Here is a 12,172-nt window from a genome sequence, read left to right as displayed (position 1 = left end):
CTGCAACTTACATTACAAGGAGCCAAAATTATGATCAATATAAGAATTAAAAATGCCAAAATAAAAAAATTAGCTTCCATGATCCAAACAAATTATACATGAATGCCAAAAGATAAAGAATAAGCCCTGAAGGAAATGAAAATAAATGCAATTTCTACTACACTCTGTTCAAGCAATTCTTATAGCAAATGTTGATATTATCATAATATTAATGACATCATGACGGCGGTAACACATGATCCCATCACAATGAAGTGAATCGGTTCTGTTTACGAGAAATTTTCCCCTGTTTGTGTCAGTTTGTGTGTGTCTTCACGATAGATAGGCTGGCTACAATGGCTCTGCTCAACTGGAAAATGACAATCATTTACAGCCCCTGAACACTAGCGCACGCACGCACGCACGCATACCCACGAACACGCACACGCACACACGCGAACACACGCACATATGCACACACACAAACAAAGGGATTATATCAGCTGGTTTGTTGTCAGATATCTATTTGTACAGACAATAAACAATCTCCACCCTTTTGCCCCTCCATACAGGGACGTTTTTAATGTAAGAAATGACCAATTTGAAATTAAAAGTCACGATATTTATATGTGCATTTGAGCAATCAGCGACCGCCATCCCTGGAAACCTCCTCGGAAGTTCCAGATACTAAATTTAGACCCTACTCCCAACTGTCAAGACATAATGAGTTACTCCAAAGGTTCCCAGACCCTGGGGAAAGTTCCTGATTTAAAAATTTAGATTTAAAAAAACATTCACCACACACACTCTTTTTAAACAGCACTCTGCTCCACACTCATTAACACACGTTCACATCTGGAACATGCTCAGCACAAACAGTCTTATCTGTTTCCCGCTGCGGTGCTTGCATGCTAACACTGTGTTGAAGGGCACTACACATGGTGGTAATGAGGGAGGGGCAGCCACTGCTTGTTTGTTTCTAAACCCTGAATTCTCTGGACTGGAGATCAGATCTGCATCTTTACAGTGACAAGCCAACATAGTGTTCAATATCCATCCATCCATTCTCAGCTGTTATATCCTGTATATGAGAATTCATCCTAAAGTTAGCACATGTGGAGGCGTGCAATAGTGGATGTGTGGCAACTTAAATCAACACTTTGACTGTTGTGAAACCACAGAAACTTCTCAGTTAACACAGGACAATCTAAAAAGGTGGAGATAAGCCGTTCACTGAAATCATGATATTAAGTGTGCCGCCCTAGCTACCGCTCTTTATGCCTCTCTGTGCCTTTCTGTTTGTGTGTCAACACAACCAAGGCCTGGACTGGTGCAAATAAGGGTCGCCAAGGGAAACACGAGACAGCTGACCTCCTTGTTCAGTTATCGTTTCCTTCAAATACAAAAGACAGCTGGGAGCCTTTCAAACAGCCTCGCTGAGCAGTATTGTTTGTAGAGGTGAGTAGATGAGCGATTCTGTCACAAATGTGTTTTAGCAAATCCTCAATGCTTAACCCGAGGACGAGGGCTTGATCCCACTTGCACTGCTTTAATGTACTTGAGCAAGATAATAAACCCCTACAAACGGCACAGTTCAATTTCTTTCATCATCATGAAAGAATCACCATAGTTTATGATTTCATTCATTCATCTTCAACCGCTTGTCCCTGTCGGGGTCGCGGCTGGAGCCGATCCCAGCTGACAGCGGGCGTGAGGCGGGGTACACCCTGGACAGGACGCCAGTCTATCGCAGGGCACATAGAGACGAACAGAGACAGAGAACTATTCACACCTAGGGGCAATTTTAGAGTCACCAATGAACCTAACACCTGCATGTCTTTGGACTGTGGGAGGAAACCGGAGAACCTGGAGAAAACCCACGCAGACACGGGGAGAACATGCAAACTCCACACTGAAGGGCCCTAGCCGGGATTCGAACAAGTAACCCTCTCACTGTGAGGCGACAGTTCTAACCACCACACCACCAAGATAAAAGTCAGGACAGATACATCACTGAGTCAGAACACCACGTTGAATGTATCAAGCTTGCAATTATCAGTCCAATATGTTCTTGTTTGTGCAGCCACTGTACGTTGAGGACCACCATGAGTGATTCATTGAAGCCTGTAGCTCCGGGGCCATATTTCCACTGTGATCTGGAAGGGATCATTTGACTAATTCAAAAACAGAAAACAAGAGATCGCCTGTAGTCAAAAAGCAGCCGTGAGTCCAAGAGCAGGCTGACAAAATTACACCACTGAGACAAACAAAAGCGCCCCGGCACGTTAAAATAAACCAGTGATGGGGTGAGTTATGCACTGGCAGAGTGAGCAGAATCCACTGGACTCCGCGAGAACTCCTGCCAGTTTTCATCAGTGAAAAAACACGCTGAAAAAAAATTCTCAGTGGTGCAAACAAGTGCCGTGTGTCTCGCGGCCAATTTCAAGCAGATTTTGCAGTTCAAACACAAAGAAGCAGCCAAAACGTGACGCGGTGACAAAGATGAGCAGTGTTTTACACAGAGACGTATGAGGATTTTGTTAGTTCTGTCATCATCATCTGCATCCTGCTGGTCTGGTTGCCTCTGTTGTCTGATACAAGCCCGGCCTGCAAAACAAACGCCTGTCCACCTCCTTTTTAGCCAGTGTGTCTGTGTGGTTGCATCAGCCTTTGTGACGGTGTCTATGAATAAGTAATAGGGTATGAGCTCATCCTGTAGTTTGTGGCAGGCTGAGCGCAGATGGGCTCACTGGGGAAATGACAGCATCTTTGTGCCCCGGGTCTTTCAGCTCGCAGGAGAAGGAGTAGGAGGATGGAAATGATGAGGGTGGTTTAAAGCTTAACTGACTGAATGTGAACGGGGGCTACAATCTGGTGTGCAGTCACTCAGTAACCCACGCTGCTGCAGCACCTGCACTGCACTGTAACAGATATCATGTTCACTGGCATTCAGGCCTCCCACTGTAGCGGTACAACATCATGAGGCTAGCTGTTGCTAGCTGTTGCTAACGACACAATACAGTAGCTGTGTTCCTATCTAAATATGGTTTCCTCCTAAACAAATTAGATAGTAAATGTAACTGTATTTTTGTGGTTCATGTTTTTTTGGCAAAAGAAAAGGTTCTTGCTTTTGTTTGCAAATAATAACCAAATGTTCTTTATAATGTATTGTAGATTAAACCTTAACTAAACTTAATAAACTCTAATTATGTCCACTGCAGCGTCAAAAAATGTAAACAATAAAAATAGACTTAATCACTTTGTTCACTTGGTTGTTGAGCAGATATACAAATGTGAGCTTCATAAATGAAACATTAGCAAACCTGTTGTACAAAATAAATAATTTAAAACACTAAATATATGCTGCATAATAAAGGTTCACCAGTTGGTCCAGCACTGTTTCTCATAATGTTTCTAAGTTATTACAAAGTAATAGCACAATATTCGTAAATACTGATGCAAACGGACCTCTGATAGCAACAGAAAAGGTGAACCGATATCCGTGTTATCAGTCGCAGCAACACAACATCCTGTCACATAATCACAGGAAGGGACGCCTTCACAAACAACACAATAACAACACAGGACACACCCTCCACCACACAGTGCATTGGGGCGGTTGTACAAAGTGTGCTGGACTGAGAAAAAACAGCATTTGTGCTCATTGTTTGAGCTCGGACCATAGGTTAGGGTTCGAACGCAGGTTAACTGGCTAATGCAATTTCGAACTAGTGGACATCCATGCAGCGATCCGACACTAAAAATCACGCTTCAGTATGAACAAGATACGTGAACAGGTTCATGTTGGGGCTGCAACTCTGGTGAGGAGATATTTGCATATATTTATTATCACAAAATCTGTCCTCTAGGAGGGATTCTCTGCTCACCTGCTGGATGCAGCAACCCAGAAAAGTAGAGACGGCAGAGGACGACATTTGATCATGGATGTAAGAGGAGATGCGTTAGAGGCGGAGCCCTGTTCATTTCTATGAAAGCTGCTCAGTGATGCATGACGCAAAAAAAGCTTTGTTTTTGTGTATGTTTTGGCCAATAAGAAAACTGACAAACAGAAATGCCAAAGATATTTTTGAGGCCGAAATGTGTTTCCTCAGGAGGGGGGCTGGAGTCTCCCTTAGAGATAGGGGGAGAAGTTCAGCATCCGTGAGGAACTCGGAGTAGAGCCGCTGCTCCTTTGCGTTGAAAGGAGCCAGTTGAGGTGGTTCAGGATCATCTAGTAAGGATGAACCCTGGGCGCCTCCCTAGGGAGGTGTTCCAGGCACGTCCAGCTGGGAGGAGGCCTCAGGGAAGACCCAGGACTAGGTGGAGAGATTATATCTCCACACTGGCCTGGGAACGCCTCAGGATCCCCCAGTTAGAGCTGGTTAATGTGGCCCGGGAAAGGGAAGTTTGGGGTGCCCTGCTAAAGCTGCTCCCCCACGACCCGACCCCGGATAAGCGGTTGAAGACGAGATGAGATATAGTGACCACTTTAAATACTTTGCCCACCAAAGAGCACTGGCAAAGTTGTTCGTCCACTGTAAAATGTCCTGCTTAGTACATATTTAAGAGCGTACTCACACTGTCCTCCCGGACCGCGACCCGGACTTTAGGGTACTTGTCGTCCCCCTCCCTCTCCCCCCCGCGCCCCAGCCCCGTTTGTACTCACACTGCCAGGGCCGGCCAATGCTTCTTGCTGTCCATACGACATCACGCCGTAACACGTCACACGCATTGATCGCGTGTGTGTGGCTTTGTTTACAAATCTTTCCATAGACCTCTGAGTTTTTGTGCGTCTTGTCGACTGTTTTTGAATCTTTTCATCGACCAAATCTGCAGTAAACACTCCACCTCCGCATCACATCAACATGAACCTTTCACCGCCATTGTTGTTGTTGTTAAATGTCCGCGCATGGTCCGTCCTTCTATTTACTATGTCCGAACAGGCGCACATAACGCTACTGCCGTAGGGCTCGTGCTCGTGCGCGTACACGTGCGCACGCTCGTGCTTGTACATGTGCAAACGGCTCCGCTAAAGCCCACCTCTTTCAAGCGGGCCGTGGACGGCCTGCTGGCCGCAGTTGAGCGCGGAGCGGGTGCACTCACACTGCTTAAAGGTACTAGACTTTAGCTGAAAAAACGGTTAAAAAGGACAGTGTGAGTAGGCTCTAAGACTCAGAATAAGGAATCCACATCGAAGTAGTCGTGTAATTGAGTATTATACCAGGCTTTAACTTTGGCACAATGTTTGAGGGCGCATGTCTAATTGGACCAATGGACATTAATATTTGTTTCCTTCTCTGATTCAAACTCAAAAATGGGTCACAGTTCTACTTCCGCTGCGTTTCTCGCTGACAAAGCCGCCGCTCTGCTTTAATGAGCTTCACTCTCAGGGTGAGAGAATAAATTAGTCATTTTAGCTCCCAGACGAGAGGCGCTCAAGATGCCCCGTCCCAGTCTTTAGTACACCCTGATAACCAATCAGACGTCTAGACAGCCCCTTGTCGGCCAATCACAGAGCCGGATGGCCCGTGTGCATTCCACGGGAGGAGGCAGGTTAATTAGCATAGAAAACGCCGCTAGGACAAAAGACTAATTACACACTGTGGAATTCCAGCACACACTCTCTCACACGCACACACACACACACAAACACACAGACACACACAGAGTTCAGACGGAGCCCGTGGGCCCGTGAGTGATGCCAGTGTTTCAGACAAGTTGACATTTCCCACCGTGTGTGTGTGTGTGTGTGTGTGTGTGTGTGTGTGTGTGTGTGTGTGTGTGTGTGTGTGTGTGTGTGTGTGTTTATGTGTTTTAACTGTGTCCATCTGTGTTCATCTTCCTCGAAAACAAGCAGAAGAAGAAGATCTCTTCCAGGAATCAGATGGGGGGGGGGGGGGGGGAGTGGCATTTTGAGAGGGAGGTAAGGAAAACAAGCAGGAAGGAAATTGGACAGGAGAGCAGGCGTGCATCTGTGATTAATATACAATATTTTTGTCAACGTCTGTGTAACAACACAAATGAATGCTGATAATATTGTCATGAAATGTAACTCCAAAGTGAAAATGTAACTCCAAAGTTAGGTGACATTTTGGCGAGGCGATTAGCACGATTCGCGTTAAATTCGCGTTATTTAATTCCTTCCTTACAAGGTAGCATGACAGGGTCGGTACGAACAGGTTCTTTAATTCTTCTAGTTTTTTATAAAATATTACTGCAGAAGAATCTTATTTTTTTGGCAGTTTTCCAAGCCTTTATTATATAGGACAGACAGGAAATGGGGTGAGAGAGAGGGGGAAACATGCAGCAAAGGGCCGCGGGTGCTACCTCGATGAACTTCAGCCTATTTACAATGGGGCGACAATTGTATTATACATATACTTTCATTTACACTCTTTTAACCCGAATCCTAAACTATAAATATATGTGACACACACACACACACACACACGCACACGCACACACACGAACACACACACTTTGCTTTTTCCTTGCTGAGAGCATCTGGATTTGAACAGACTTGGATATGATGCAAAAAAAGTTTATTTCGTTGAAAACTCTCCAATTTCCATCTATGGTCAAAACAGACAGGAGCACTGGCACACTGACTTCACCTCCCTCACTGCTCCGCGGGCCTGAGGAACAGCCAGCTTCTTTAGTGCATTACAAACTCTCTGTTGAAGGTAGTTTTAAGATTAAAATTACTGCATTTTGATCACTGATTCCCCTGAGAGCGTTCAACAGAGAGAGCCCTCGTGTCACACACCACAGGCAGCTTCAGCGATTCGTCGCAGGGTTGTGCGGCGGTGAGAGAGTCACTGAAATGGCCCGTGTGTGTGATGCCCTGTTGTTGTTCTTTAATCCCCTGAAGTAACACAAATAGACTTTAGGTTTCTCAATTATTGTTTTCTGTCAGATCTTTGTGACGATCTCGACATTTCCCAGCGCCCTCAAAGGCAGCTTCATTTCACACAGAAAGAAAAGAGATGGAGGGACGGAGCGTCCTGATGGAGCTTTGTTGCAGGAAAAACAAACTGTCACACACACTCACGGGCAATTAACTGCTTGTGTTTTGTTTTTTTTACCCTCAGATTTTTTAGACTAGAGAGTGATAGAGGCAGGATGTTTACAGATTATTAGATTATATATTGTTTGGGACGCCTGACGTCTGATCGCCTGTTACATGATTGGCCATTGCAGCGTGACGTCAGGTTGCATTTCTCCAAAAATTTAATCCGTCTCAACTTTTTGCCGTAGGTCGCTGTGGATTTTTCAGCAGCCCCCACGTCCGCGGCAGCCTAAGTGCACTACCCCCATTCAAAATGAATGGGAGGACTGCCTGATCTAGTCCGACTACCTGCCTATTCTGTAGGTTGGAGGTTTAGTAAATGCTTACACTGTCTAAGTGGCAGCTGGCAGCTCTTTTCCTTCCCGTCACTGCAGTTAAAATGTACAAATACGGCTTTAGACCCACTTCTAACCATCTTGTGTGGCTAGTTCACGATAAAAGCCACTAACCGTTCTATCTCGCTTTACCTGCAGGACAATAAGTATCACAGTGCAATGGCACTACTGAACAATATGTAAAAACAGAGAAAGAGGAAGCAACAACAGCTCGTTATTGAGTTTTCAGTGTTTGGCCAAATTGTCAAGACATAAAAAACTAATTCTTTAACATATTCAATTGTCAACTGTAAGCTAGATGCAGATAATTTATGTTTTTACAGCTCTAATTAAAGTCTCACGTTGCTTTGAAAAGTCGCAGAACTGCTGATAGCCTATTGTTTTGCTCTTAAATGTTGCTAACTAGCCCCACCTTTGTAGCGGTGTAGGAAATTCAATTACTTCAGTTTTAAATGAGCTGTTGACACTGTTTTACCTACGCCCTGTGAATAAATAAACCTGAAATAAACTTAAACACACACACACACACATAAACACACACACCTCCATTACTCTATTTGTTCTGCCTTGCAGGATCTACTTTCACGTTTTTTCTTTCCCCTGCGGAAACAGAAACTGCTGCGTGTCTTTACCAACTACACAAACACAAACGCACACCAAACTGCCTATACATACAAGCCGCAGAGGAAATGCGTGATTCCCGAACACAGAAATTACAGAAACGTTTTAGCAGATGAAAATGATTCAGAGAGCGAGGCTCATGGATCACAGTCAGCTCTCAGCCGCCTCATCATGTTTGGCTCCATTCCCATCACTGATGAGTGCAGTAAAAGAAGAAGAAGAAGAAGAAGAAGAAGAAGAAGAAGAAGAATTCCTTAATTAGTCCCGCAACAGAGAAATTAGATTTTTTCACTCTATTATTATTATTCAGGTTACACACACACAGGCCCGAAATACACACACATGCACAAACAGGACCTATATACATGGAGAGATGTCAGAGCGAGGGGGCTGCCAGTGAACAGCGCCCCGAGCAGTTGGGGGTTCGGTGCCTTGCTCAACAGCACCTCGGCAGAGCCCATGAGATGAATTGGCACCTCCCAGCCACCAGTCCACACTCCACACAGGGACTTGAGGCCAGCGACCCTCCGGTTCCCAGCCAAGTCACCTATGGACTGAACTACTGCCGCCCTAACATACTTTTTTAAGGTGATGCGTGCACCATGAATGGAGTCAAATATGTTTCCTGCTAGGTGTTCCAGCTAGTGTCCAATCGGGCGAAACATTTGATTACATCAGTTCAAAACAGTTCAGTTGAGCTCAATTAATTGGCGTTTCTCCCTCTTGTGTCATAGTTGACGCTTTTGTTTCCTAGTCTGTGTACTGTTAACTGTGCAGCTGGATAATTATCTCACGCAGAGTTGTGCGGATGTTCCAGAGGAAATCCAGGTCACGGTCACACGTATTTTGTATCGGCTCAAAGTCAAAGCTAAGAAACTGCATCGGAACTGAAAATCATGTGTTACTGACAGACTCGTTGGAACGCACGCTTTCAGTTTCTAAAATCAGTTGGACGAGTCAAACACCCAGGAGGCGATTTAACAGGAACCTGTTTTCACTGTGTGCCAGCAAACGCAGCTCAGGGGAAAACACCACAAAAGAGCAAGTCTTTCCTAAAAAACCCAAAAAGGAACGCAGAAGGAAAATACATTGTTACTGCTAATAAATACCTTACACACAGACTTTTCAACACTGAAAGTGATTGGCAGCTGGAAAGTTGTACCAGATGTTGGCAGAACATTTCAACTCAACAGTGGTCAACTCAACGTTTTCCCTCTTGTAGCTGGACTGAAACAGAGACGGCAAACATGCTAACAACAGAAGAGGAGGTCCATCTTCTGGTCTGTATCTTTAAAAGCTCTGGTCTAGATCTGAGACGATGAATCAGCTCATTGATAATCCCAAACGTTCCCTATTTTCAGCTTCTAATTTGAGGATTTGCTGCCTTTTTCTGACTTTATAATCACTGAAAATGGAAAACTATTGGATTTTAGTGTGTTGGTCAAACAGAACGAGCAATTCAAACCCATTACCTGGAGCTTTAAGAGACTGTAATGGATATTTATCTATTTATCAACAACTTATTTAAAGTTATTATTGAGAAAGACATTTAAAAAAACAACTAGATGGATGGAAAAAAAAAGGTTTCAACAAAATAATTCTAACTGTGGTGCCACTTTCTCAAGCGTGCAGGATGGGTCAGTCAAACATTAACCCAACCCTTCCCAGGTGGGACTCCGTTCCACTAAACAAGCACATAAGGCCTTTTATCTCTGCAGGTGAGCTTTAGGAGGAACAAGGTGTCATTTTAAAGAAGTCACTGCCCTCTACAATACAGCCATATATCAGTGACAGTCACAATTTAACCAGCCAGAAGTTGCTCCACGCATAACAACCTTTTTAATGACTGCGGAAAGAAAAAGGTAGAGAGACAGTGAACATGTGACTGTTATGTGTTGATAATAAACACGCATGATGACACCGACTTCATCATTTGACCTCCTTTACCACAATAAACACTCTGTTTCTGCAGAACAACCTTGCATACAAACTGTCTTTCATGCAACCAGAACAATCAGAACAATATACAAACAGTCCGGTTGCAGTTTACGCCCAAACTGTCCAGACTTAAATAATATGTTGCAAAGACTTTGAAGACATTTAATTAAAAACAGTATTAAGTTAATTTCTTTTAACCCGTCAGAACAGAAAATCTATACAATCACCGCCGTTCCTACATTAGTGCCACCAATTCAGTATCCAACCAAACGTTCCCCCGTGTGTTCCTGAGTTATTACTGTAGAAATTCTTGAATTATGGTGAAAAATAAGTTTTTTGTGAGGTCACAGTGTATTATAATATTATGTCTCTAAATGGCCAGGGCACATCATAGCCCACTGGTGCAAACAACTGAAAAATCATGCAGCCCGTTGTGCCAGGACAACACAATGTAGGCAATTGAGGAAGCTCTTTAATAAACTGTGGGTCTTGTAACAGCTGGTGGGCAACGGTTGCCCTGGAAACGCGAACATTTCTCTTGTAAAACTCATTGTTTAGCGCTGGTAAATAGTGTAGAAACATTGAAGACGAGACATTTTCAGTGTTGTACATGTTAGCAAATATAAAGTACATACAGATCATATCTTTGTTGCCATTTTAAAACAGAATATAGTGGAAGTTGCCTGTGAAGTGTACTTGTCAAATGTCATACAGTTTGCATTGTACACTGGCAATTGCTCCACTTTCTCATTGGTCCACCAATGTAACCTCTGTCTTGGTCTCTTCTGTTAATTCACATCACAAGAAATTCATGTGAACATGCACCAGCAGGAAATTCAAGACAAGATCAAGCATCATGTGTGGCTTTGTATGACAGAATCTCCTCTTCACATTTGTTCAGACGGGGATTCATTGAAAGGAGCAGACTGCCACGTGTCAGAACCATGAGGCAACGTTTACCCGTGCAAAAGACATCGGGGCCTTTAGTCGGGGTAATTATGCATGGAATTCATTTTACGTCTTAAAAGGATTTGCAGACAGCATAAATAACTGCAGAGGCAATCCTGGTCCATTGAAACCCATTCCCAAAACCGAGGGTTTGACTCTTCCCATTCCCACTGTATTTACTACCCGTCTGTGGAAAACGCACACCTGGGCGCTCCTGTCTGTGGCAAGCTAGTCAGGTTTCATTGCAACCTGATCCCCTCCATTGTCTTGCCCTGCTGATGCTGCTTCGTGCACGCGCACACACACATACACACACACACACACACACACACACACCCTGTCAGACTGGTTAGATGAGAGACAGACGGAAAGAGAGACAGATGATTGGATATCTATAGATAGAAATCCATCTAATCCACAAATGGTTGCGTCCCAGCAGGCACCGGCTAGAACACATTTTCAACACTTAACCATGTTACCAACGCATGCTTGCTCCATGACTGTGTTCACATAACCCTTGTTATGTCAGCTGAAATGTGACATGGTGACATCGTGCTGGCATCAAATACGATTATCCCTGACAGTATAATTGGGATTCAAAGAAACAAATATTTTTATGCAAAGCAATGTAAATTGTACATGCGGCCCCCGATCCCAGCTGATTGGGCGTAAGTCGGGGTCCACCCTGGACAGGACGCCAGTCTATCACAGGGCACATAGAAACAAACAGAGACGGACCATTTAAAGTTACAGACAATTTTAGAGTCACCAATTAACCTAACATGACCATGTCTTTGGACTTAGGAAACCGGAGAACCCGGAGAAAACACACGGAGAAGGGCCCCAGACGGGATTCAAACCAGGAACCCTCTTGCTGTGAGGCGACAGTGCTGACCACCAGACCACCGTGTATTTTCATGGCTATCCAGATAGAAATTCACCATGAACATCTTATTCTTATTATAGTGTTTTTTTAGCACAATCCACGAGAATATGATTACTGTCCAAACCCGTAGCGTCAAATCATATCAGTTCTTCAGAGGAGACGAGTTATTTATCGTCTGGTTTGGAAAAGAACCACTACTTGGTATGTCTCCAATAGTCTCAACCAACAACGAATCCACCGACTCGCATGCAAATGTCCGTTTCTGTCCAAAGAGACAAAGCAAACAAAATTATGCAGGCAGTCAACCTTGTCCTCTAACCTTGATCTGTAGGTCAGTGAAATCTGAGAGCTGCAACTCCTCAAGATCTGGACTTTTTTTTTAGCTGCAACACATCA

At 44.1% G+C, this 12,172-nt stretch overlaps 1 protein-coding gene across 1 annotated transcript in view; it reads right to left on the bottom strand.

Moving 5' to 3' along the window:
• The window catches only part of fnbp1l (formin binding protein 1-like), a 48,406-nt gene that overhangs the window by 17,784 nt on the left and 18,450 nt on the right, over positions 1 to 12,172 (bottom strand). The window lies entirely within an intron of this gene.

This window comes from Echiichthys vipera (assembly GCF_963691815.1).
Source record: "Echiichthys vipera genome assembly, chromosome: 3".
Taxonomy (NCBI): Eukaryota; Metazoa; Chordata; class Actinopteri; order Perciformes; family Trachinidae; genus Echiichthys; species Echiichthys vipera.
This window is presented reverse-complemented; position numbering and strand designations above follow the sequence as displayed.